At 48.3% G+C, this 22,077-nt stretch overlaps 1 non-coding gene across 1 annotated transcript; it reads right to left on the bottom strand.

The window, feature by feature from the left end:
• Positions 1 to 263: 263 nt before the first annotated feature.
• On the bottom strand, positions 264 to 372 carry LOC131924837 (U6 spliceosomal RNA). Its single transcript, XR_009383091.1, has one exon. It is a non-coding gene; the product is annotated as a U6 spliceosomal RNA (small nuclear RNA).
• Positions 373 to 22,077: the final 21,705 nt, after the last annotated feature.

Genomic DNA, 22,077 nt, shown 5'->3' with positions numbered 1-22,077 from the left:
CACAACCTTCCCAAACCGTGCCCCCAACCAGAGACTGAGTGTGCAAACACGTGGGCCGATGGGGGACATTTTTTTTTTTAAAGATTTATTTATTTTTTATGTATACAGTGTTCTGTTTGCATGTATCCCTGCAGGCCAGAAGAGGGAGCCAGATTTCATTACAGATGGTTGTGAGCCACCATGTGGGTGCTGGGAATTGAACTCAGGACCTCTGGAAGAACAGCCAGTGTTCTTAACCTCTGAGCCATCTCTCCAGCCCCCCAAAAAATATGGAACGCTTCACGAATTTGCGTGTCATCCTTGCACAGGGGCCATGCTAATCTTCTCTGTATCGTTCCAATTTTTTAGTATATGTGCTGCCGAAGCGAGCACGATGGGGGACATTTTATATTCAAACCATAACAGTGCCTCTACTTCTGAACTACACAACTGCCTGATGATAAATGCACGCTATTTTAAGCAGCCGAGACTAGGGTAAATTGTTATATAATAGGGAGAGCTAATAAAATCTCCTTTCTCCGACAGACCAGTCCACCTCCCCTTCGCCCCTTTGTCTTCGCCAGCCAACTTTTGTCGGTTTCTGATGACGTATTTCCCTTGCATTACTGCATATGGAACCTTCTTCCTTCCTCTTCCCTTCTCCCTTTCCCTCTGTTGTTTCCTTTGGGACTGTAATAGTCATTCAAACCTTCTCAGCACACATTCCTCTTTGAAGACTCCCAAAGCATTCTGCTGTCTTATTCCCACCCTCTTCCAAGTGCCCCCCGGGGCACACATCATTGTGGGACCACTGTTTGCACCCTTGCCAGCAGCGTTCAGGTTTCCAAAGCCGGAAAACATATTTATTACATAACAGCAAGACATAAGCCCAAACAACTCACTGCTGGGCTCTTAAACATAGCAACGGCAGAGAGCTTTTCTGGGCTTGAGGAGGAGCATTCAAATGTCTCCTAATTTCAGCAATTTTTCTGGTCTATAGAATAGAAAGTCTAAAAACAGCACGAAGGTAGCTCAGAACCTTCATAGAAAACTTTACCAGACACTAGTGAGCAGGGGTGTAAAGGGCGCAGAAAGCCTAGTGCGGCGGCTGGGGAGAGTGACAGGCAGCCATTCGGGCTTGTTCCCTGCTTGTTGACCACTCTGGAAGGAAAGGAAGGAAAAGGAAGAAGGAAGGGGTCGATGGCCCCTTCCTGTCTCCTTCTTTGTTTCCTGACACTGTGGTGGGAATACCTCATTTCATCAGACCCTCGCTGCTGTGACGGATGGACAGCTCTGAAACTCTGTGACCGATGGACAGCTCTGAAATTCTGGACCGAAAGAAGTCTTTCTCCCTTCAGGTTGCTCTGTCAGTATTTGCTCACAGTCATGCAAAAGTAACTAATCTTTCCACCAATCTGGGCTCAGAGGGTGGTTGGGATTTCTGCGTTCCTGTCTGTGTGTTCCCCTGAGAATAGGCTGTCTTCCTCACTACCCAGACTATCTGGAGGTCATGTGAGGACGCCGCCTCACTGGAGGCTTTGCCTGCCATGAAGAGAGTCTGTTTGCAACAAGAACTCCCCCTGTGTCCCCAGATTTGGAGGTCCACACTCGACCTTGTCGGATCTCTTCATGCACCCGTAGGGATACTCTGTCCCCACTCACATCTGTCAGGCCCGCCGCCTGGCAGGGCCTTCCTCCACTCACTTCCTTCACGTCCTCACCATCATAGCCCTGACTTCTGCTTTCTGGACTGGCCTGGGGTGGTGGTGGGTGAGGAAGGCCTTCATGTTATAGGTGTTTCTGAGCCTTAGCCTATGTCAGACTGACTGAACACTTACTGGCCATTCAAAATATCTCTTCAACAATGTTCGACAGATTCTATTTCTACTTGACCTGAGGGAACTCTCTAGTCCATTGAAGAGTTAAACAGTTTTTGGTGGAGAAGACAGGAGGCATTCTCTAGATAGAGCACATCTTTAGGAACTGGACTCTTAACCATAGATAGATAGATAGATAGATAGATAGATAGATAGATAGATAGATAGATAGACAGATAGACAGACAGACAGATAATAAAGGCTGAGCAGCGGTGGTGCACACCTTTAACCCCAGCACTCAGGAGGCAGAGGCAGATGGATCTCTGTGAGTTCAAAGTCAGCCTGATCTACAGATTGAGATCCAGGACAGGCACCAAAGCTACACAGAGAAACCCTGTCTAAAAAAACAAAACAAAACAAAACAAAACAAAACAAAAATAAAGAAAGAAACTGGACTCGGCAACTGCATGTGCTATATGCAAAGAAGTCATTGGTTTTGCTGGGTTTTACTATCTTACTTTTCCTGTTGCTAGGATAAAATACTCTAACAAAGGGCCGGAGTGGTGGCTCAGTGGCTAAGAGCATTGGCTGCTCTTGCAAGGGACGGGGGTTTGATTCTCAGCATCCACATGGTGGCTCAGAGCCATCCCTAACTCCAGTTCCAGGGGATTTGATGTCCTTTTCTGGCCTCCACGGGCCCCAGACATGCATATGGTTCACATACATGTATGTAAGCAGAACACCCAGACACATAAAATAAAATAAACCTTGATAAAAAAGCAACTGAAGGAAGGAAGGATTTGTTTTGGCCAACCTAATCCAGACTGTCCCTCGCACGGCCTCCTTTTCCAGGTGATTCCCATCAAGTTGACAGTTGTAATTAACCATCACAATTACAAAACCACCCGAATGCATAACAGTGCACCTTAAACTATATCCTAGTGGGATTAGCTATTTGATTCATGGCGCTTAAGTCATCGTCTTTATGTTTAATAAAAGAAAGATGGTCTAAAGATTCATTTACGATTGCAACTTGAGGATATTGATTATTTGATGAGTGCAAAGGAACTGAGCCAAGAGTCTTAAACATGTCCACACCCATGTCTTCTCTGAGACTTTAGAATCTGGGAGATGAAGTAGGTGCCCAGAATAAAAGTAGCTAAATACAGCCTGGGCCACCACGGGTCTGTGTTGGAGTTCACTCGCCTCCTAGCTGGAGGGGTTTTACTGAAATGAGCTAAGGGTTGTCACAAGTGTCTGGGGGGAAGGGGGGCCACTGGGAAGTGTCTGGAGGCTGGGGAGGGACCTACAGCATTGAATGGAAGCTTTCTGCCCTAAAATGAAGAAAGGCACTTTGGTGGCCCTGAAAGCGGCCATGTGAAACCCTAGGAAGAAAATTACTCAGCTATTCTTGATCCTTTGGCTTTTAACGGAGCAGCGCGTGAATGGAAAAGAGGCAGGGATGCCAGAGACGGTACCTCAGCCATCTGGAGAGCCAGTGTTCCGTCAACAGACTGTGTGAGAGCATCCACTGGAGGAAAGGTGCCGTGTCCAGGTAGAGCATATGGGTGTCTCCCACTGAGATGTGAGGGGAAGGGGGGAGGGCACTGAAAACATCTTCCACAGCCACCAAGGCCTTCCCTGGGCCGCAGCTGGGTCACTTGGGTGGGCCATGAAGAAGGCTCGTGTTATACAAAAGGCTGATGATTCCGTAGTTGTCATCCCTGTGGGTAGAAGTGTGTGGGGAGGTAGCTGGGACGCATGCACTAGCTGGGGGAGGAGAGGAGAATTTGTCTTGGAAAAAGGCGTGTTTGTGTGCCTGCTCTTAGCTGGAGCCATTTCTGCAGCTCAACTTCAATTTTCTGTCACTAGGCCTTATGTTATTCTGGTTGCTTCTATGACTATGACATTAAGATCCAGTTCTAAAAGAAAAACTAATAAAACAAAAACAAAAACAAAAAAACATGGGTGACAGTCAACAAATACCAATCCTGCTTTCGGCCCCTGGCTATGGCTTGTTTTCTTTGTCACCAGCCCATGAGTTCTATCCTAGGACTGTGCACCGTGGGGCCAGGCAGTTCACCATGTCACAGTGATATCAGAAAAGGTTCTCAGCCAGGCATGGTAACCTCAGTACCAGGAGACTGAGGCAGGATGATTGCCACAAATTCAAGGCCAGCCCAGGCTATCTAGTAAGTTCTAAGCCAATTTAATAACAAAGTGAGGCCCTCTCTCAAAATAGAAGAAAACCAGGGTTGTGGGTAGAGTTCAGTTGGTAGAGCACTTGCCTCGCTCTGGGTCCAATCCCCAGTATTTCACAAACTAGACGTGGTGATACATGTCCATAATCCCAGCACTCAGGAGATGGAGGCAGGAAGATTTTTAAAAATCAGTGTTGGTGCATGCCTTTAGTCCCAGCACTCAGGAGGGAGAGACAGGCAGATCCCTGAGTTCAAGGCCAGCCTGGTCTACAGAGGGAGTTCCAGGACAGCCAGAGCTACACAGAGGGACCCTGTCTCACAACAAAAACAACAACAAAAAAAATAAAAAAACAAAAAACAAAAGTAAGGTCATCCTTGGCTACATAGGGAGTCTGAGGCCATCCTGTACTATCTGAGACCCTATATCCAAAAAGAAAAAAAAAAAAAAACAGAAAAAGAAAAAGAAAAGAAAAAGGAAGAAGAAAAGTTCATAGAGCTAGAGAAATGATCATCAAAACATCACACCCAGTTTTTCAAACTCCCTGTAAATGAGAAGATAATGATGATCAAGGTACATATGTCCATGGTATTTAGAATCACTCAGTTCTTTTTTTTTTTTTTTTTTTTTTGTACCTCTTGGAGTTAACAGCAGTCTATTATACACTTGAAAATTACCGAGTAGATTTTAAATGTTCTCAACACAAAACATAGGTATGAAGCAATGCCTATGTTAAATAACTAGCTATTCCACATTGTGTGCATGAGTTGAAATATGAACACCATAAATCTGTTCATCTTTTTTACATTGCAATTTTTAAAAAGCACTGAGTCTCAAAGGAAGATGTGGTGTGGATGGTGCTAAGTTAAAGGTTCCTTTTCCTTGTTCATTTCAGCTGAGAACAGATGTCAGCTGCCACATACTGGGGGTTGGGGGATTGGCAGGACATGGTAGGAAGGATGTCAGAGGCAGGCTATCTGGGGGCATTCCAGGTGGTCCCTCTCCCAGCTGTGCAGCCTCTAACAATTTACATACCCCCTGATCCATAATGTCCTTAGATGAAAAAATACATATAAATGTAGTATATGGCATATGATATAGAGGGCAGAGCAGGACATTATCTATAAGGTAATTATTTATTATCTATAAGGTAAACAGAGTGTAATAATGAAATGATAACGCCAGATGTGAAACTTTAGAAGGTGGAGAGGCTGAGGCAGGAGGATTCCCTCAAGTGGGAGGCCAACTTGGGCTACAGTGAGGTTCTGACTCAAAAACAAAAACAAGGCAAGCCATCAAGAAAGAAAGAGAAAAAGAAAAGAAGGAAAAGAAGGAAGGAAGGAAAGAAAGAAGGAGGAAAAGTTAGATGAAAGAACTCCAGGAAACCCTCAGCTCATTGCTTGGTGCACATAAGAGCCCAAGAGAGATGACTGTCCTGTGAAAGAGCAAGGACAGAAGATAGGACAGGACGAAGCAAGCTTCTCACGGAGGCATCCTGACTGGACCTCACCTGCTCCCCAGGGAGCTCCTGAGGGGTCAGCTCTGTGAGCCCGGTACAGAGCCAGCTCTGGGGAGATGCTTGTAGCTGAGTGCAGTCTTGGTGGAGAAGGACTTGCTGAAGGAGAAGGAGGGAGGGTGAAAGAGGTGAGGAGAGAGGGGAAGGAGGGAGGCCGCAGGCGGGGACAAAGGACATGATGCACCAAAGCCTAAATAATGGAGATACGAGATGTTGAGCCCCAGCTTTGCCCTGTCTTTTGAGGCCCCATAAAACTAATGGACTTGGGATGGAATCCATTCAAAAGTGCCCTGGAAGCCAGATGGGAGGCTTATGTAACTGTTTTCACTTGCGAGCTCAAGTGAAAGTAGCCGGTGCCTGCTCTTGCCTGCAGGGCAAGAAGGTACTGGTTCAACTGCCCTCCACCTTTTCTGGTCCACAGCTCCTGCGATGGGTCCTCTCAGGGCCTGGCAGATGCCCTCCAGAAATGGAGCACTCTCTGTAGCGTCCCCGTGCAGGTAGGGAGTGGATGTGAGGGAAACACTGGAAGGCAGGGTCTGGCAGGGAGAACTGGATGTTCCGCCCTCAACAAAACACATCCCACATCTCCCACCAGAGGCAAGAGAACAGCAAGAGCAGACTGGATTCTGAGGCTGGGTGCTGGGGGCGGTGCAGGCGGCTGGGCTTAAAGAGATGCAGTTGCTGCATAGGAAGGCGGTAGAACACTGAAAAATGGTTGCCTAGATGTACAGTCTGTTAGTTATTAGCATGGGAGGAAAAAAAGCATCTCAAAAAACATCAAGCCCAGAGACCAGGCAGCTTGCTTCCCTGAGCCTGTGTTGGAAAGGCCACTGACCTTTTTGGACCTAAGTTTCATCTGTAAGAAAAGCAATAGCTTCTTGGGCCCACCCTTAGTCAGACACTATCCGCCCCTCGCTCCCCTGTGGCCCAGGTCTTTACTTGAGCTGCGTGTTGCTTGATACGGCATATTTTTCAAATTTCAGATAATCACTTACATATTTGTTTGGTTTTGTTTTTTGAGACACAGTCTCATTCAGCTGTAGCTCAGCTGGCCTTGAACACATGCCTCAACCTCCCAAGTGCTGGGGATTGGGGGTGTGAACCTCTTTGTCCAGCTCCTGGGGTAACTTAACTCCACAGATGATGAAGTCCATGGAATCAGGGACTGGGGGAAGGTATTGTCAATAACTGTTCATTTTCAACCATTCACTACACACTTCCTGAGTGTGTGGACTCCAGGAATATGGCAACAAGCATTTGCTTCAACAGAAGGCAGTGGGGCTCCAGTTCGGGGGAGGGGGCGGGCACTGTTGATGCTGTGTACAGCATTAACGGTGTACTCTAGAATGAACAATGGCAGTTGCCCTGGGAATGCTCCCCCCACCCCCATCCCATGACCCAGCCCCGCCCTCCTTCGTGGCTCCCAGTGTTTGCCATGCAAGCATGAGGGTCTGGGTTTGAATCCCCAGCCCCACAGATACAAAGCCAGTATTGCATAATGCACCTGTCATCCCAACCCTGGGGAGGCAGGCAGGCAGGAGGACCCCTGGGGCGTGCTGGGCAGCCAGTCCAGCTGAACTGGCATGCTCCAGGTTCAGTGAAGTGCTCCTAAATCAAGTGAAAAGGTAGGAAAAACACATGACCATGTGCACATGCGTACCCCCAACACACACACACACACACACACACACACACACACACACACACACACACACACGCACACACACACACGTGAACACTACAAGTGGTAGTAATGCCCCAGTTCCCATCACCGTTCCTTCTCGCCTTCGCGTTTTCTGGTCCCAGAAGGTAACAATGTCCAAGACTGATTCTGTCCAATAAGATGGAAGCAAAGCATTGGGAATCACATCCAGGCACTTGGCTGACTCCAGTCGGCTTCCAAAGGGTTTTCTTTTAGCCTCAAGGCCCTTTCCACAACAGGTGAGACATTACTGCCTTTTCCATATAAGAAAACCCACACCAGTTTCTTTCCACGTGACTCAGGTGATCTGGAAAAGGGTATGGGAGGACTCCGAGTCAGAGCAAATTGAGTCTTTGACTTCCCAAGCCCCTTCAGTGTGCCTCACCTACAACAGAGACATTTGCAGCTGTGCTGGCAGCCTGCCCAGAAGCATGGACCAAGTCCCTGAGATGGAGAAGGTGTGGGTGCAGACTCTTCCTTTGGACCAGGGACCACAAACTTGGCCATGCCTCTGAGTTACCCCAAGGACTTATTTTCAGATTGTTATGGTACCCTGGAGTTTTCGATATAGTTTATCTGGGGTAAGGTGGGGACTGTGGATTCTAGCAAGCTCCCAGGCAATGCTTCCCTGCTGAGAAGTCAAGAGGAACACATCTCTGAGATTAGCCTTAAGCTTCTTTAGCCTGATGATGCAGGGTGAACTGATTTTTTTCAGATTACCACAACAAGAAGGATGAAGGGAAGGTACATTTTAAAGAGGGGAATCTGGGGGGTGGGAGGGGGAATCCACTTTGAGAGGCTGTTGCCCAGAGAGAATGGGCTGATGATGTCAGAAAGGGGAGTCCTAGATTGAGAGCCAGAGGACCCAGAGGTCAATACGGATTCAGAGCTAGCTGTGGAGAGAGACCGTCTTGCAGTGTGAAACTTAGATGGTAAGAGATCAGGACTCATGAGTCCCAAATCCTGTAGTCCTCTCCCAAGAAGCCTCGTAGCAGCTGCCAGTGGCCAAGGTAAACCACCCTGAAGTCAGCTGAAGCAGATCGGACAGCTCTTGGGAGAGCATTTGAGACTTCTGGGTAGGTAAATCCTTCTCAGAGCTCTGCCTGGTGCACCATCCCCATGGGGTCTGACCCAGGCCAGCAAGCCAATGAGGCAGTGGAGAGTGCATGGTATTGCCCCCACCCCACACCCCACCGCCTTATTATCAGTAGTCCCCGGCAGGGTTGTGCTGTGCCAAGGGTTAGCGTGGGTGGCCGTGACTCATTCAGACTCATGGGGAAGCAGATGCTGCTGCTGCCACCAGTGCTGCCACGGAAACGGGCTAAATAAATCCCAGATCCTTGGAGAGGGCAGAGAACACGCTATCTGCAGCCAGGAAGCCAGGCTGCTCCGGATGCGTTCTGGGTTCTGCCACTGTGATGGAGTGCACAGCCTGCGGGAAGTCTTCAGCCTTGGAGCTGGCTGGAGACCCAGATTGAGATCAGCAGCACCCACAGGCGTTTCTAGTAACTAGAACGTGTGATAAGGGACAGACAGAAGGCACGGGATCTGTCAATATCACAGAGTCTCAGGCTAATCAGTTCGCATAGATCCCGTTCCTAAAATCCGTGGGACTTCTATGCTTACTGCAGGGGTAACGCCTTTAGCAAGGCACTGTGTTTTCCCTAAGAGCCACAGGGAGCCTCCAGCCAAAGCACCTTCACCTTCTACACTAGGAGACTGGTTCTCCACCGGCTCTGTCATCAGGCAGTACAAATCCCAACCGTGGCCCGGAAGCCCACTATTACCGGATTGCAAACAGAACCAGAACAGGCCTCACGGGTTTTCAGAGTAGCCCTCCCCTGAGCAAGTGGATCTTTGGGCCTTTGCTAAAGAAGTCCCCTTAACTCATCCCTAAGCGAGTGCTTACAACTCGTCCTAGCAGCACCATAAAAGCCTAGGTTCTCTCCAGCAGCCATCCAAGTTCCTCCTTCTGGAAGGGGTCAGCAGCGACCCTCCCCTCAGAAGAGGGACAGAGGTCACGGGGAGACTTGCACTGCAGTGGCATCTCCCCAGTTCGTCCACCAGCTGACCTCCCCTTCTCTTGTCTGCTTCATTTTACTCCTCTGCTAATTGTTCATCTTCTGCTGCTCTTCCTTGGCCTGTGAACATATTTATGCTCTCCCACAAGGAAGAGAAAAAGGAAGGAGAGAGGGAGGAAGAAGGGAGGGAGGGTGAGAGGGAGGGAAGGAAACAGGAAGGGAGGGGAGAGGGAAGGAGGAAGGGAAGGAGGGAGGGAAGGAGGTTGGTTCCCTATCACAGAAATCTGGATCATCCACCCCTCTTTCTTTTCTTTCTTTCTTTTTTTTGTTCAGATCTCTTCCCGTGGCTTGCCAGCTGGGGATGCTTGGAGAAATTATTAATCTCTCTGAAGCTCAGTTTATTCATCCCACAGAGGAGGATACTATACTCTTTGTAGGGTTGTTATGAAAAGCACATGAATTCAGCACACGCCTCGCCCAGCATATTGCCCACCCAGAGAAGATGAGTATGCGGGGCGCCTGCCATTGTTATTTTTATCCAATGCTGTCTAAAATGTTGCTTTTCTGATTTACCCCATAAATCTATGGAGAAAATATATACATATGTATATATAGTCTCACCTCATAAATCTATAGAGAAAAGATATACATATGTATATATGTATATATATTTATTCCACTTTTTATAATATATTTAATATATTATATAATAATATAATAAAATAATACATTTTATTAATTCTTTGAGAATTTCAAAATATATTTTGGTCATATTTCTCTCCTCGCCCTGTCCACTGACTCCTCGAAGACCCACTCCCCACTTACCCACTCACTTCCGTTTTTTAAGATGACCCAGGAAGTCCAATTTGTGTTGCCCGTGTACTCACTCGTGTGGGGCATCGCTGGGGCAAGGGCGCCCTACCACAGACACACCCTTGAAGGAAACTGCCTTGCCCTCCCGCAGAAGCCACTGGTGGCAGCCGCTTCTCTGTTGGGGACAGGGGCTCGTGAGCCTTTCCTCCCTTATGGAGAGATTTTTTTTTTTTTTAATGACCTGCTGTGTGTGTTCCTCAGTTCCCCTCCCACTGGATACCCTGAATCTAGAACTTTCTATACCCTTGGCTTTCACTTCCCTTGCTTCTGTCTGCTTTCTATCCGTTCCTTTGCCTGACTCCTTCCTCCCCACTTCCTCAGGTACTGGTGCCTCTGTCCTGTGCTTCTTACTGTAACCCCAGCCCCGACCCCAGGCCTTCTCATCACATCCCGGGCCTACACTTGTCTTCCAGAGTACCCCTCCACTGTTCACCCCACGCTATAGTCTCTGGGGACTAGGTCTACCGTCTCTGGCGCTGTCCCACGGAGACCCCAACCATTGGACTTTCTATGCCTGGGTCAAACGTGTACTGAAGCCTTTGCTGTGTGTTACTCTACCTGCAGTGCATGCTGGGTTGCCCTCTTCAGGACCATTTTCAGTGCTGATCTCCCCTATGGCTCATGAGGGTGTTGTCCACAGACCACTGAGCTGCTAAGTCACTTTGGAAACATGTCTGCCTTGGATGTATCTCAGAAGCTTTCCTCAGGCTGCCGCCTTTGTGGGCGTGTCAAGGACAGAGCCCTTTCCCTAACTGAGGCCCTCTCTAAACAGCTGTGACTACCAAGTTCCCCGGGGCTGAGGCTTTTGTTGAGAATGCATCATCTGAGCCCAGCTGTGGAATAAGTCCTTTATGCCATGTGAATATATGTCGCTGTGATTGGTTTAATAAAGAAGTTGAATGAAAAAAAAACAAAAACAAAAACAAAAACAAGGCCGGGCAGTGGTGGCACACGCCTTTAATCCCAGCACTCGGGAGGCAGAGCCAGGAGGATTTCTGTGAGTTTGAGGCCAGCCTGGTCTACAGAGTGAGAACCAGGACAGGCAACAAAACTACACAGAGAAACCCTGTCTTGAAAAACAACAACAACAACAACAACAAAAAGGGTGACTGGCCAATAGCTGAACAGGATAAGGTTAGGTGGGAGAACCAAACTGAGAATGCTGGGAGGAAGAAGAGAGGAGTCTAGAGTTGCCAGTAGATGCAGAGAGAAGCAAGATGCGCATGCCGTACTGAGAAAAGGTACCAAGCCACATGGTAAAATGTAGACAAGAAATGTGGGCTAATTTAAAATGTAAGAGTTAGCTAGTAACAAGCCTGAGCTATTGGCTGAGCATTTATAATTATTCAGTCTCCATGTTGGTTATTTGGGAACTGGTGGCAGGAAAGAAATGTTCACCTACACCCAGCGTCTTCTTCTGCCCATCCCTGAACCTCTGCCTCAGCTTCCCCAGATACTGATTGGGGGAGCACTCCTAATGTGCATTCTCCATGCCTCTCTCCACACCAGAGTCTGCTTCTCAAAAGCATGGCCTGGGACATTGCCTATTTTATCCCCTTTGCCTGCATGTAAAAACCCTCTTTTTCTTTCTCTCCCTCCTTCCTCCTCCTCTTCCTCCTCCTCCTCTTCTTCCTTTTTCTTTCTGAGACAAGGCCTCAGGTAGCCTAGGCTGGTCTCAAATTCCCTGTGTAGCTGAGGATGACTTGAGCTGATCAGAGTGTGATGTTGTCGATCCAACTCCAGGGACTCTACATGCTAGGCAGACACTCCCAGCTAAGCCACACAGCCAATACCCAGAGCCTCAATTTCTTTGTTCACACTGTCCCCTCCTGTTCTGTCTTTTCCTCCCATCTCACTTAAAATTCTCTCTGTTCTCCAGGGGTCAGCTCAAATGTTACTTCCTTCATGTCATTTTTATTTGACTTGTTATTTTTTATACACCCACCACCACCACTACCACCACCTCCACCACCACCACCACCACCACCTCCACCCCTACCACTACCACCAGCACTACCACCAGCACCACCAGTACCACCACCACCACCACCACCACCACCTCCACCTTTCTCTCTGCCTGGATCTAGAGTTGCTCCAGACCTATCTCATGCTTAATTTACATGTCAGGTTGAATGGTCACTGAATACCCAGTTGCTTGGTCAAACATTATTCTAGGTATTTCTTTGAGTGTATTCCTGAATGAGGTTAACATTTAAATCAATTGACTAATTAAAGGTCGTTACTGTCCTCCCTAAGGATGGGCCTCACCAGCCAACTGAAGGCCTGGAAAGAACAGAAAAGGTGACCTTCCCCTGAGTGATGTCTTTCTTTCTTCCTGGCAGCCCTGGAAGGGAGATGTTGGTTTTTCTCTTTTCCTTTGGAATTGAACTGGCACCTGGGCTCTTCCTGGGTCTCAGGAGTGCTTGCCTTCAAACTGAAACTGATTACCATCTCTCTTGGTTCTCCCGCCCTTGGATCTGGACTGGACCCATGTGATTAGCTCTTGTCGGTCTCTAGTTTGCTGACTCACTCAGTAGGTCATCTATAAGTGCATGGACCAGCTCCTATGATATTGTTTCTCTAGGCAACCCTAATATGTAGCGAATCTGGTGTGAAAATTAAGTGATACCGTGCCTTATAGAAGCACTTAGAATTTTGACACAATGAATATCAACTACTACTGCATGTTTTGTCCTATCCTGGGCCTACAATATTGCCTTCATAACTTTGATCTGACTTAAGTCCAGAATGATGATTTAGGGAGCTCAGCTGACTTCTGGTCTAAATACCCCACCCCTATGTATGATCATGGCTCAGCTCATGCTGTTTCTGGCTCTCTCTGAGGGTCTCAAAGGAGGTGCTCTACAGGACTCCATTGTCCAGCTGTCCATCACACTCACCATGATCCCCACATCTCAGTTCATCCCTCTTGCTCATCCTTGGTGACGCCCATCAAGAGTGCATCAACATCGGGAACTGTCTCACAGATGTTCCCAACACATCTAGTCCTTGGGGTATCAGAGGGAGCTAGTTCCAATAAGAGGGGTAAAAAAGGGTCCCCCCCCCACTCTAAACCATGAAAGGTCCCCACACCAGTGACACAGTGTGTAGGATTCCATGAGTGGTTCCCTTCAGCTTGGGCTCTTGCCTTCGCAGTTCACTCCAATCCCCAGATGGTCACAAAAGCAGTTTGTAACGTTATAGCAGCACTGGAGGCCTATTGAGGGAAAGCTGTTTCCTCCTGGTCAATAAAATGGAATCTACATCTGGCCTGGGTAGAGACCTAACATTCCAAGCTACCCAAACCATCAGAGTTAATCTGTCAATTACCTGGCCAAGGGGCTATTATGGAGTTTTCCCTGGGGAAAGACCATAGACTCAATCCAATTATAGTTAAAAGATTTATTGATTAGCTGGTTGCAAGACAACAATCTCTGAGCCAGTCTTAAGATTGCTGTGAGAAAGGGGGGAGGAGGGAGGATTTTTAAAGATGAAAACCATAAGAAGACCTTCAATATCTATGCAATCAAGCAAAACCTGGTCTATTCTGCTGAATTAAGTGGCCCAGAACAATCCTTGGGTGTCTGTGTAAGCAAGTTACAGAAGCAAAATAAGCAGTTAATCATCATAACTAATAGATGGTCATGGCTGTGCATTTCATGGCTGTACATCACTGAGTCAGGGTTACTGGGAACTTATCTTCCAGAGACTGGAGTTAGAGACACATAGCTGGTGGATGCCAACATGGATGCTTGGCATAAACTGGAGTTTCTTTAACACTTACAGGGCCACTCCTCAGGAAGGCAGATTCACCCCAATGCCGTGCTGAAGAGACAGAAGGAAGACTTATCCTCTCAATACAATAGATAATGTACTTTTCCTTCCCAGAGTCCTGTCTGTGTAGTTGCTAAGGATCTGCTATGAGGTTCTGTGAGATTTGTCCATCTATCTGAGTCCTAACTCCATCTTTCTAATGCTGTTCAGAGACTGAGAGTCCTTTCGTGAGTACCTTGGGCCTTTTCACTCTTTCTCTGAAGCTATTTTCCTTTTGCCATGTGACTACTTGCTGTACCCCCATGCCCAATTCTCTTCCTTTTCTCTATCTCCCTCCTCTAGGCAGATGCTGGGATTTGTAGTTTTGCTGCCCTGCTGGTCTTCACTTAAACATGAATCATATTATCTTTAAATTTCCTTCGGAGTCTATTCTTAAATTGTCTTATTAATGAAACTGAGAATCCTGAGAGGAAATCCCAATTCACCCAGTAACATGTGGCACCCCAGCTGGGGCCCTTCAGAATTTCTGGTAACAGTTTGACCAGCCCCATGGAAGATATTCCATCTTTTCTGGAGTTTCTCTATCAGAAGTCTTTTCTACTCTCCAAGTTATAGAAGAAGAGCATCTGGGTGTGGAAGATGGGGGAGCAGATGCTGTCAAGAGCATATGGGGAGGAGAGGAACAGGAGGCTGATCGCATGGAGCAGCTACTGCTAGCCAGAGTAGCCCAGCTAGATTCAGCAAGTTCCAATGAGAAAAAACAGACTCGCATCAACATCTGAAACAGAAGTACAGTCATAGGGGTAGGGATAGAGGAGTCCTGGTCCCTGTCTTGAAGCCCATGGGATGGGGCAGGAGAGGCCTGGCTTGGTTTCTGAATCTATGGGCAGGCTTTGAAGGGTGTTGAGAAGTGTTTATTTTGATCAGAGTCCACAGCTAAGAACCTCCAGCCAGGTGGGGCTGGCTGAGGAGCAGATCCAGAGGCATTCTGGGTTTCAGCTAGTCCTGAGGAGTGGTTTCTACTGGAGTCCACCCATGAGATCCGAGCAGGAGGGCCTGTGCCTTCCACCGGCAAACTTGCAGACATGGAAAATCCTGACTTAAGGTGCTGCTGGAAATGGCAAGGCAATTCTGTGATGCCAGAGACCAGGCTAGAACCCAGAAACTATCTCTCAGCCCTGGGCCAAGTAAGACATGTAAGAAAGTAAAGGAAGGCCAGAACACTGAGCATCTCACCAGGTTCTCCCAAAGCCATTCTCCATCCATGGGGATATGGAATTGGCCCTTAGAGGCCAGGGCCAGTGTCTCTCCTACAGGACTGTCTGTAGGTAATCAGTCTGGCTTGAGTGGTTCCTAGAGAAGAGGACTCTCTGATTGGTTAAGATTCTAGAGGGGCGGGGCAGACAGCTCAATGGGTAAAAGCACTTGCTGGGGACCTGAGTTCAGATCCCAGCATCCATGAATATCTGGGCATGGCCTTGTATGTGTGCAGAATCCCAGCACTGTGGGGAGCCAAGACAGGAGGATCACTGAAGCTTGGTGGCCAGTCAGCCTAGCCAAAGAAATGATGGTTTCAGGCTCAATGAGAGAGATGGTCTAAAGGGACAAGGTGTAGGGTGATAGAGGTTACCCAGTGTCATCTTCTGGCCTTTAGTACACACCTGTACACAAAGGCACACAACCCCCCCCCCCACACACACACACAGGTGAAGACTCTAGAATGGACTCTGGCAGCAGGAATGTCTTCCAAGTTTTGATCTGATCTGTTTCCTTGCACTTCCACCACCTCATTCTGCTCTCTGATCTTGGGAATAAATGATCTAACCCACTGTCTAATTGATCCGATGGAAGCAGAAGTTGGTGAGGATGGTGAGGACTGTGGATGCCCGGGGAGGTTGAAGGACTATAGAAACACATTACAGGTGAAATAGGAGACGGGACCAGTGTCTTAATTTCTCAGCTAGTTCTTCCATTCTGTATTTCATAACCCTTGACAGCCAACAAATATTTATAGTGTGCAAATGAAATAGTGGATTGGTGTTGGAGATACAGGAGACCATGAGTGCCTCTCCAGGGAGTTACCCCTTCAGCTCAGTGAGGGCACCACATACATACACATACACATACACACAGACACAGACACACACACACACACACACACACACACACACACACACACACCACACACACACACACACACACACACACACACACACACACACACACGAGAGTGAGAGAGAGACAGACAGACAGACAGACAGACCGACAGAGAGCAAAATTAGCATAGAAAGCTCGACTTTTCCTTTCTTTCAGTTGCTTGCTCTCCAGCACAGTGGGAAAGAGAAGCGAGACAAGAACAGAGCCCGAACTTGAAGAAAGGCCTGAAGAACAGTTTGGAAACGATAGCTGTCAGCACTAGACTTGGCGAGAAGGTAAAGAACTCATGTGGGGTGGGGGTAGGTGGGAGGGAGAGGTGGGAGCCTGTCATGTTCACGAGTTGCCAAAGCTGAGTCATGTGGCGGCAGGAAGGAGTGAGCAGGTGCCGGAACTGCAAACTAGAAAGGCAAGGTTTGCACCAAGCAGACCCTAGCTACTTCCAAAGACGTGGCTCTACCCCGAAGATGTACCTGGATTGCTCAGTCATCCTGGCTCTAGTCTCTTCTCTTGGATGGTGGCATTTTCTCCCCAAGCACTTAGGCACAGAGAGTGTGTGGCTCTTGACATGCGCCCAGGTGCTTAGGTGTGGAATAAGCCGAGACTTGTGAGCCAGACAGTACTTACAAACAGCAAAGTGCCCAAGCCTGACTTCCTGGCTCAGGATCTCTCACAGAAAGATGGGCTGAAGGGCTAGTGCCAGCATCTTGGGCTCCAGCATAGATCTGGAAATAGATGGTTGTAAAAGAGAGGAAGAAAAAACTAGGCGTGTAGCTCGGCCTGTGAGCCCAGCACTCAGGAGGTGAAGGCAGGAGGATTGGGAGTTCAAGGCCATCCTCAGCTCTACAGTGAATTCAAAGCCAGCCCAGGATACAGGAGAGCCTGTCTAAAACAGAACAAAACAAGACAGCAAGCAAACGAACAACAACAAAAGCCTAAACAAATAAAACTTACTGAAAGTAATAGAGACTCAACTAGTCTTAACAAGTGCAAAGGTAGGCATAGTAGAGAATAGTAGAATAATCGATTGGAAGAGCTGGAGAGACGGCTCAGAGATTAAGAATGCCTGCTACTCTTGCACAGGGCCTGAGTTCAACTCCTGGCACCCATATTGGGCAGCTGACAATGGCCTGTAACTCCAGCTTTAAGGCATCTGCTGGGCACCTGCACACATGTGCACACACACAAGCACTCAAAAATAAAATATTTTCAAAAAAGATTTGAAAAAAAAACATGAAAAATAGAATCAATCATACTTTGTGATGGATGAAATACCAGAATTAGATAAGAGGGGGAAATTGAAGGAGATGAGGTTTTATGCCGTGACGGGAAAGACGGTGATATCAACAGAATGGATGATTTCCAAACTGGAAATCAGTGGAACACGTTGATGGAGGAGGACTCATTCAGGTTTGACTCTTGAGACTGAGTTATGGATGGTCATCTCTGTGCCAGCCTCCACTAAACACAGATCTGCCCCAAGTCAGAAAGTACCTTAGAGATAACATTACCCAGTGCCTCCTACAAGGCCATAGAAATGACCTATTTTAAAAGAGAGGGTGCATGGACCTCCAGCCAGCTCAGTCAGTAAAGCCTAAGATGCGTTTGGTTTGTTTGGTCTTGTTTTTGTGAGATGAGGTCTCGCTATCTAGCTGTCTTAGTCGCTGTTCTGTTGTTGAGAAGAGAGACACCACAACCAAGGCAACTCTTAAAAGAAGCAGCATTTAACTGGGGCCTTGCTTCCGGTTTCAGAGGGGGAGTGAGGCCAGGATCATCTCTGTGGGAAGTGTGGTGGCATGAAGACAGACATGGCGCTGGAGCGGAGCTGAGAGTGTTACATTCTGATTCAAAGGCAGAGGGAGAGAGCTGACATTGGGCCTGGTGTGTGTGGACTTATGAAATCTCAAAGCCTACCCCCAGTGACACCTACTCCAACAAGGCCACACCTCCTAATCTTTCCAAATAGTTCATTAGCTGGGGACTAAGCATGCAAATACATGAGCCCATGGGGGCCATTCCCATTCAAACCACCACAGTAGCGTTGGCTGGCCTGAAACTTGCTATCTAGACCAGGCTGGTTTCAAACTCACAGAGATCTGTCCGCCTCTGTCTCCCAAGTGCTGGGATTAAAGGCGTGTGCCAACCACACTCAGTGAACATAAAACTCTTGAAAGAAGTTATAAACTAAAAAAGGACTTGAAAAACAACCAAAGACATACACATGTGCAAGGTCAAAGGAAGGAAAGATGGACCAGTGTAGCATGAATCTTAAAGAGTCTTATTAATAAAAACAAACCTGAGCCAGGTATTGGGGTGAACGCTGGAAGATCAAAGAAGCAGAACAAGCCACAGCTACCTCACCTTGCCAATTCCTCAGCTGATCCGGTTTCCTCAGACTGGATGCCTCTCAGCTGAATTGTGCTGCTCAAAAGCCTAAAAGCTTAACCTGCCTAGTTCCTGGTTTTCATGCCTTATATACCTTTCTGCTCTCTGCCATCACTTCCTGGGATTAAAGACTCACTTCCTGGGATTAAAGGCGTAAGTCACCATGCCTGGCTGTTTCCAGTGTGGCTTTAAACTCACAGAGATCCACATGGATCTCCGCCCTCTAAGTGATAGGATTAAAGGCGTGTGTGCCACTATTTTCTGGCCTCTATATCTAGTGGCTGTTCTGTTCTCTGACGCAGATAAGTTTATTAGGGTGCACAATATTTTGGGGAACACAATACCACCACAGACCAGGGCAGAAGACAGATGAGTCGTGGTTAGCCATGAGGGAATGTCAGGGACCAAACATGGACCATGGAAAAGTATTAGCTAGGCCAGAGAACAAGCCCCTGCCCTAAACCAGATGCCTCCAAAGATAAAGAACAGGTCAGGCAGGTCAGGTAGCATAGCAACAGAACAATGGGCCCTGACCGGTGACCTTACCACCCAGCAGCCTCACGACTTGCATGTAGTCCTTCACCTGCACATCCCCCTTCACCTGCACGTACGACACGTCATGCACCCCCTCCCTCCTTCCCCTCCCCCTCCCATGCTATATAAGCCTTGCTGAGGAGAATAAAATTTGCAGCTTGATCAGAACACACTGTCTTGCTGTCTTCTCTCGTGTCTCCCGACCCTCTCATTCTCTCCCGCAGGTGGGTCGCCCCCGTTGACACCCCGCTGGCCGGGGCAAGGGAACAGAGATGGCGTGGGCCTCATGCGAGAGGGTGTGCATGCCAGTCAGATTCTGACTGCGAGGAGGCGGAAAACAACCAAAGCAACAGGAAAGTGGGTTTGTGAGCCCACTCGCGTGACAGTGTGGACTAGGATATTGTCTGAGGTGATGTTGGTTGCTCTCCATCCTTCCGTTATCTAAACCCCTTCAAGCAACACACAGATTTTCTTTGAGGCATCCTGCCTCCTCTGATAGTCAGGTGGGGCTTGTCCTGCACCAAGGAGCGGGCTAGTACTTCCTGCCTGGGCAACCTCCAAGCCCTTGAAGAATCTTGGCAAAATGTGATTAAACAAATAAACAAATAAACGAAACACTGGGCAGTGTCTCAGCATCTCCAGCACTCTGCCTGAGCCAACTATTCACATGGAGACCCTGTTCATCTATCCTGCTCTGTTGGCCTTGAAGTAGCCCAGAGTCCCCATATCCAACATAGTTCTTCAGACAGCCAGGTCTCACTCACTTCACATCAATTTGTGTGTGTGCGGACATGTATATGTACATGAAAGTGCACATGCACGTGTGTGTAGAGGCCGGAGCCTCTACATATCAGGTGTCTTCCTCAGTCACTCTTCACCTCAGTTTTTGAGGCAGGCTCTCTCATGGAACCTGGAGCTCACCAGTGCAGTTAGACTGGCTGGCCCTGAGCTCTCCCACCTCTCCAGTGCTGGGGTTATAGACATACACTATTACCACTCGGCTTTTATGTGGATGCTAGGGATCCAAACTCAGGTCTTTAGGTTTGTGTAGCTAATACCTTATCAACTAAGCCACTTTCCTAGCCCCAAATAAAGTTTGAATGAAACTGCCCATGACTGGGAAATCCTAACTCAAACCCAGTGAGAGACATGCTTCTACCCTCTGATGCTTAGCTTGTTTTCCTTCATCTTGACTTCTTCACCCATTGGAACCTGAGTGGGAAACCCCAGAGTTAAAGCCCTGTGTCCGTTGCTTGATAGTCACTGAGCTTTGGGAGGCAGCCTTCCATAGGAAGATAGCAGCCCTTACTCCTCAGCGTGACAAAAGGGTGAAGGAAGTGTCATTCCCTAAATATGAGCAACTAGAAGCACGCCCCTTAGACCCCAGCTTCTTGCTGAGGCACAGACTGATTCCATGGGTTGGGCTGTGAGTGCATTTCTCGTAGGCCCCCAGTTGAGGCCGAGACTACTACAGCTTGGTCCACATTTTCATAGCCAGGGTCTGTAAAACACACACAGGGAGAACTTTGAAGGCTGAGGAGGAGGAGGAGGAGTTAGGCAATTTAGGTCTTTGGTAATCAAAAGAGCTGCTTGAGTAGTTTCTGGGGTGAAAGCCAAATTATGGAGAGCTGGGGGTAGGGTGGGCGTTGAGGGAGGGAGAGCAGATGACAGAGTGTGACACGCCCACCCTCCTAAGGATGTCACAGGGAGTGCTTCTCAGAGGAGATTGCTAGGTACGTGCGTACCAATGGTCACGGGAACAGGGGTGTGGGTGCCTGGTGAGCCCACCTGTCCTCGGCACGAACCATCACTGCCCAGGCATCATGGCCCTTTGGACTCACCCTCTCTGCTGGCTGGAGTTCCTGGCCTCTTAGGAAGTCTCCATCTTTCTCTTTCTTCTCATCTTCTAGCTTGTCTTTTTACCCTCCTTGTCATCTCTGAGAACCCTTTGGGGTAAAACACAAGATTTCGTATGAGTCGGAACCCTCTCCTGGCTTTCTCAAGGTTCTCAGGGAAAAGTTCAGAGCCTTCCATGGCTCCCAAGGCCTTCCATGCCCTGGGTACCATATCTCTCAGTCTTCGTCTTCCCTTCTATTCATTCCCAACACTCTAGCCACAGAGGACCCTCAGCTTCCCTCAGGCACACCACCCAGACTTGAGCTGGTTGATTCCCTCATCTTCACAGCTTGCTTGAAAGTCATGACGACGACACACAAGACCTTGTCCGTCTGTCTCTCCGTCCATCCGTCCATGGCTACCTTCTTCACAGATGGCCACTGGGCCATCTCTCCAACAGCATGATTTAACATTTAGACAACCCCTCTACCCTACAGTGGGTCATCTTTTGGGTTTCGTGCAGCACGTTGTAGAAATCGATTCCTATTGCCATAGCTTGGAGAGAGCGAGCCCCGGAAGGTCCCGAAGCGACCACCTCAGGGCTCTGTGCTGGAATGTTTCTGAGCTTGTCAGCAAGAGACAGCTGTGAAAGCTTTGCTGTGGCCTCCAAGGACATGAATAAGGACTGTGTTGGCACCAAAGTCGGAGGTGCCTCCAGCTGCAGACGTTAACCAAATGTCTGAGGCTCCGGGAAGGGCGGGGGGGGGGGGGGGAGGGGGGCACCAGCCTGCTCCTTGGCTCTCCCTGAATGCCACAGACTGGGTGGTACAGTTTGAATCTGAAGTGACCTGCACAGGGCCTAGCATTACTAACTAGGATAATTGTTCCAGGAACAAATGAAAAGATGAGAGGGTAAGGGAAGAGCTTATGGAGAAAGTGTGCCAGTGTACCGTGAGAAAGTCTGACAGAACAAGGAAAAGGGAACAACAGGAGCAGAATTAGGAAGGCCTGGCATGCAGTTTCCCCATGGCTCCTGAAAAGAGTGGCAGGGTCTACAATTACAGTCCTCATCACCGGGTTAGAAAAACCCAAGTGGATGAAATGGCTTCAGGTTGCTCAGGTAACCGTGGGACCATGTCTCCACTGCAGAACTCCCCCAATCAGCAGATTCGTGATTCCTCCCATTCCCGCCCTTTCCCTGGAAGCTACCTTGTGGCAAGCAGTGCTAATGGGTGCCTGGACGCTAGCAAACGCTGTCTGCAAAGTCTCCCCTGGAAAGTGTCTGGA

This window comes from Peromyscus eremicus, chromosome 14 (assembly GCF_949786415.1).
Source record: "Peromyscus eremicus chromosome 14, PerEre_H2_v1, whole genome shotgun sequence".
NCBI lineage: Eukaryota > Metazoa > Chordata > Mammalia > Rodentia > Cricetidae > Peromyscus > Peromyscus eremicus.
The sequence above is the reverse complement of the archived record's forward strand: the minus strand, read 5'-3'. Positions and strand labels throughout refer to the sequence as shown.